General features: G+C 47.5%; 1 protein-coding gene across 1 annotated transcript in view; it reads right to left on the bottom strand.

Annotated features, from left to right (window-relative positions):
- Positions 1–819, bottom strand: part of CAMK1 (calcium/calmodulin dependent protein kinase I) — a 61,505-nt gene extending 60,686 nt beyond the window's left edge. The window contains 1 exon segment of the mRNA XM_032212034.1: positions 648–819. The gene's annotated coding sequence lies outside the window, so the exon portion shown is untranslated.
- Positions 820–5,933: the final 5,114 nt, after the last annotated feature.

Raw genomic sequence — 5,933 nt, 5'->3', positions numbered from 1 at the left:
AACCCAATGCTCACTTATGCAGGTGCCAGCATATGCCCACCACCTCCCATGCACACAGGGTAGATAACTCACAGGGCGGGCAAGCAATGCCAGGAGGGAGGGAGGGAAGGAAGGCGTCAAGAGAGAGCAGAATTGCCACTTAAACCAAGAGGGACAACTGGACAAGCCGCCACCACCCTAATCATTGGACTCCACCATAAGTCCCTCCGTTTGAAGTCGGGCTAACTCCCAAGTAAAGATGGAAAAAGAATTCTATGGAAAGAGGAGCGGTGTGGAAAAACCAAGACTGTCCCCGCCAGGATTAGCTTTAAGGATGGGCGGAGGGGAAAGTCTACCGCCACCCCTACTCAACCGGCCCTGGCTGGGACGGGGAGCATCCTAACAGCCAAAAGCGGACGACCAACCCTGTAGGGCTGTCTCACCCGTCAGAAGCCACTGCGGGCAGACAGACCCAAGGCAAAACACCCGGGACTCTTAACACGGAAGATACACCCTGGCGCCGGCACAAAGGCGCCCAAAGCCACCGGCGGCAAAAGACGCCAGGCGCCGGCGCCGGCGGGCGGCAGAAGCAGCCGCAGACGGACAATGCCACGCAGTCACAGCGCTCCATTCCAACCCGATCTGTCCACGCCGCCGGGCTCACTTACGGCTGGGGATCGCGGGCGAGAGGGCTCCGTCCGCCCGGCGGCTTCCCGGGAAAGGTGGCTCCGACTCCGGCGGGAAGAAGTCCTTTGCGACCCCCGCCCCGCCCCTCCCCGCCCTGTTGTGGCCGGAGCTTGAGGAGAAAGCTCGGTCTCCCGCTTCTCTCCTCGCCTTTGCGCCGGCTGTCCAGCCAGCCGCGAGGTGTCAGCGCGAGTGGGGAGGAGCCAGGTGGCTAAAGGGAGCCAATCCGCGGGCTCAGAGGCGGGAACGGCCCGGCCGTGGGTTTAAACTCCCATTAACGAAAGGCTGGAGGAGAGAAAGCGCTGGGGCAGGATGCCAAGGCGGCCCCATTCATAAAGTTCCAGGCGAACGTGTGTCCGCCCGGGGGGGGGGGGAGCGGGGGGGGCTGAATAACCTTTGGATTTAGGGACGGAGCAGTAACTTTCACCCTTTCTCCGCTTTGCCTCCTACTGAGCCTCCTCTTTTTTATTTTATTTTATTATTATTTTATTTATTTAGTTTGTCAAACATGTAAAAAAACATAACAAGTCTAAGTATAAACATAAATATGGACACAGTAAATGGGTACGAATAAATGGGGACAGTAGGACAGGGACGCTGGTGCGCTTATGCACATCCCCTTTACGGGACTCTTAGGAATGGGGTGTGGTCTACAATGGATAGTCTAAGGTTAAAGTTATGGGGCTTTGGGGGTCTCTTGCAAGAAAGCCGCTCTTCTTCCATGCACCCGAACAACGACTTGAGTTCTGCAAAGGAGCTCTGGGTCTTCTTCCTTCTTGCCGGATTGCCAACACCTTGGTGGAAAGTTGGATGTATCTTGGGAACGAAATCCCAAAGGTGCATCCCCCTCCCGCCCAAGAGGCCACTGGACTTTCTGTTTTGTTTTGTTTTTTCCTTGGAAGACGTTTCGCTTCTCATCCAAGAATCCAGTACAGGTTGAAGCTTCTGGATGGGAATCCAGTACAGGATGAAGCTTCTTGGATGGGAAGCGAAACATCTTCCAAGAAAGAAAAGCAGAAAGTCCAGTGGCTTCTTGAAAAAGTACCCGAAGAAACTACTTGGATGAGAGGCGAAACGTCTTCAAGGAAAAAAAACAAAAAGTCCAGTGGCTTCTTGGGGGGGAAAAAGGACCTTTAGGACAACCGTGACCTGGATGACTGAGAATCTCTATAGAGACACTTGGGAACGAAAGCATTCTGTAGTGTTTCCATAGAGGTTCTGCTGCAGGAATGAATTTCTACCTGGAAAATTAGCTTGGAGATCCGTTTCATTTTTTATAGGTTCACCTCCCCCCCCTCCCTTTACCAGTAGCTATTCAGCCCACGGCTGTGCTTGAATTTTGAATTTACAGTAACCGCTGTCTTCCTGCCTGAGCTGGAGAGGTCTCCAATCGGTGTAGTTACTTGGTGAAACTCATCAGTTGAGAGTTGGGAGCCACCAATATCTAGATCAGTGATGGCGAACCTATGACACGCGTGTCAGTGCTGACACGCGTAGCCATTTGGGGTGACACGCACAGGATTTCATGCAATTCATCCTCGGCTCCTGCACGGCCGCCGAGGATGAAAGAATCTGTGCTGGAGGAACGGGGGGGGGTGGGACGTGTGATCTCCCCCGCCCACACTCACTTACTGTATCGCCGCCGCCCCTTTCTGAGCGCAGGGGCTGCTGGTAAGGCGTGCGTGCCGTGCGCACACACGTCATCAGCGCGGCGAGGGAGGACCCGCAGGAGAGGAGCGCGGGAACAGTGCGCACCTCTCTCCAGTCAGGCCGGCACAGAGAGTCTACTCCTGGGACTGTCGGTTACGACCGCACCACAGCAGGGAACAGCGGAGTGCCAACGGGAACTGTGAGCGCCATTAGCAGCAACTATAAATTGTGCAAAATTATGTTTTTGTCGAAGTGACACACAACGCGAGTTATGCTCGATTTTTTGCCGATTTTTGACACACCACGCCAAAAGGTTGCCCATCACTGATCTAGATCCTTGTGTACCAGTCTAGCTTTCTTCAGTTTAGCATCCTCCATCGGGTCTATCCCAGTCTTCTACCAACATGGTTGAAAAACATTTACTAGGAGTTGTAGTCCCGAAACAATAACAGGGTGCCAAGTGAGTGATGGTGTCTCTAACTAAGATCAGCTCAAATCCAATAATCTTCCTTGTATTTCTTAGGTCATCCCATCAAATTCTCCCATATTGTGGAGAGATGACAACCAACGTTGAAAGCTACTCGGTGCCTGACTGCAAAGCACAAATACTAGAATCCATTTACACACTGGCTATTATTTTTTATAATTATTTGTCTTGTTTCCTCCAGTTCAAGGCAACCTGTCTGGATCTTCTTCCTACATGCACAGTAAGTTTCTACTAGACTATTGTTTTGCAGGCTATCCTGGTAGACTCAGGGGTGGGATTGAATTTTTTTTGCCAAGATTGGCAAAAATGTACCCAAACATGAAGCTGACCTGCTGGAAGTGTAAAAAGTACAAGGGACCTATTATCACATATGGTGGACCTGCCCGGAAACACAAAAATATTGGACAAAAATTTGGAAATGGGTGCAAGAAATTACAGGAGAACAGATAAATACAAACCCGAAATCTTTCTACTGGGAATAATCAAAGGGAAATATACAAAGAAAATTAAGTACACATTAACACATCTGCTAACTACAGCTAGAATAGCATTTGCCCAATGCTGGAAACAAAATAATATCCCCTGGGATGAATTAGTGATAAAAAAAAACTTTGGATTGTGCAGAGATGGACACATTAGCACTGAAATTAAAAGATAAAGAAGAGTCGGAATATTATAAAATTTGGAACAATTGGTACAAATGGCTGCAAAACAGGAACAAAATTAATTAAGCCAAAAAACAATATATAAATATATATAGAACTGTGTATAAAGTGTGTAAATATAGAAGCGAAATATTATATACATGTACAGGTATGATGACATAACAATGTTGATGTAATGACTGTAAGGTATTGTAGAAGGGAAAAAATAATAAAAAAAATCTGTCAAAAAAAATATTTTTTAGCAACTGGTTCTCTGCCCAGTTGGTGGGTGGGCATAGCCATGGGGGCGTGGCCTAGTCAGCTTTCTGTACCAACCGGGGAGGGGTTCACCCTGCCCAAGCTCTGGAGGCCCTCAGGAGACCGGAAACGGGCCTATTCTCGGACTTCCAGTAGGTTTTTTGCCCCTCCCAGAGCCAGTAGGCCCTGCACTTACCTGACATCCAAAATGGGCCATGTGGAAACTCCTGGGAGGAGTGGGGTAGGTGGGGGGTCAGCCTGTCCTTGCAACTGCCAGTTTGCCAAACCAGATTAAAATTAACATCCAGTTCGCCTGAACCAGATGAATCCCACCCCTGGGTAGACTACTGAGATAGAACCCTGAACAACATGAAGGAAGTGATGTAAACTGGAAGTACAAACTAGAAATATTCTGGAAGAAAATTGTCCAGCGAAGCCTAATGAATTGTGCTTTTTAAGTGATAATCCTCAAATATAGAGATTGAAAATGGTAAGAAAGGACACTGAGATTTTAAAATATTACAGTAAGTATCTGGGATGAAACTTATGTTTTTATCCACTCTACAATTTCCAAGTACTTTTCCTGTTGCTTTTTCATTTGTAAAGCCGCCCCCCCCCCCAAAAAAAAAACATTATTCTGCTTTTAATCCCGAGGGATGTCTTGAGAATTTTTCTCTTTGAATTAATTGGGATAGACAAGATAGTCTTGTTTTATTTTTGTCCTTTGTGCATCACCCCAGAATCTATAGTTTGAGAAGGTGTCAAAAAATTGTAAATAAATAGAATAAGTGAACGATGATTCCTGTTAAAGGAAAGAAAGCATCCAGTTTTGGTATCTGGAGTATTTCCCCTTCTTTCCAATATAATCATTGTGCACAACAGCAACATTTATGTGACAGCCTCCATTTCTGCTTTAGCATCTCTGTGCCAATCATTTTCAATCTTAGAGAACACAGGAAAGCAAGTGTTTTGTGGAATGCTTCTTAAAACCAATATTCCAGATAACTTTTCGCAGTCCTAGCCTGTTACAACAGCCAAGGAAACAAACTAATAGATCATTGAGCAAATAAGTGCAGAATTTTCACTTCTGGCACAAATGAACAGATTCAAATTATCCTACTTCAGACACATTCTGCAAAGACCCAGCTCTCTGGAAAAAGCTCTAATCCAGAGAAAGGTGGAAGAGAACAAGAGGATGACCAGCAGCAAGGTAAATGAATTAAGTTGTAATGGCAATGAATGCATCATGGGAGACGTGAAAGAACAGGTGAGGAATAGATCGTCATGGAGAAAATCTATGCGGTTGCTAGGAGTCGAAAATGACTTGATGGCACATAATCATTCAACAGTCAATCATCCTGTTATGTGGAAATCACGTTACTTCATTAAATTGAAGATCACCAGGCAGCTGAACAGCCACATCCATCCCACGTATTAACTTCACTTTTAACTCTTGAGAGTTGCTGTAGAGTACTGCATAAACCCAGCCGGTTTTATTAGCTATAGTTCAATATATTGGACATTCCCGCACAGAATATTTAACAATGAGTCACTATGTTGTGTGAAACTAGACCAGGGGTCAGCAACCTGCAGCTCTGGAGCCGCATGTGGCTCTTTCATCCCTCTGCTGCGGCTCCCTGTTGCCAGTCGGCAATACAATTTTGAGAGGTGCTTCTGGTTTGGGCGGGGGGGGGGGGGAAGCAGGGCATGCCAGGAGGAAACTCTATGGCAACGGGCGGGTTTTCCGTTCAGCTGCACAACTGATAGGGTTTTCGGTTAGGACAGGTAGGAGGAAAAAACCAGTGGAAAACATCCGGGAAATCTATGAATTTCAGGAGGTGCTGGACATGTGAGTTATTTCAGCTCTAGGGCAGGAGTCAGCAACCTGCAGCTCTGGAGCCGCATGTGGCTCTTTCATCCCTCTGCTTCAGCTCCCTGCCAACGTTCAGCTCCACAATTGATAGGGCTTTTGGTTAGAACAGGTAGAGGAAAAAGGATGCTGTGCTAGGAGGAGACTCAATGGTGGGGGAACCGGACTTCCGGTTGTGCTCAAGAATTGAATGGGGGCCTTCCGGTTAGGACCCTTGTGGCTCTTTGAGTGTTTAAGGTTGCCAACCCATGAACTGGACATTCAGCCATTCAACCACTGTGCAACAGCACCCTGCCCCGCAAACTCTCGGCCCCTCCCCAAAGAATTGGGGAGGAAAAAAAATCAGACACGCCACAGCCAC

The sequence above is a fragment of the Thamnophis elegans genome, chromosome 2 (assembly GCF_009769535.1).
Source record: "Thamnophis elegans isolate rThaEle1 chromosome 2, rThaEle1.pri, whole genome shotgun sequence".
NCBI lineage: Eukaryota > Metazoa > Chordata > Lepidosauria > Squamata > Colubridae > Thamnophis > Thamnophis elegans.
This window is presented reverse-complemented; position numbering and strand designations above follow the sequence as displayed.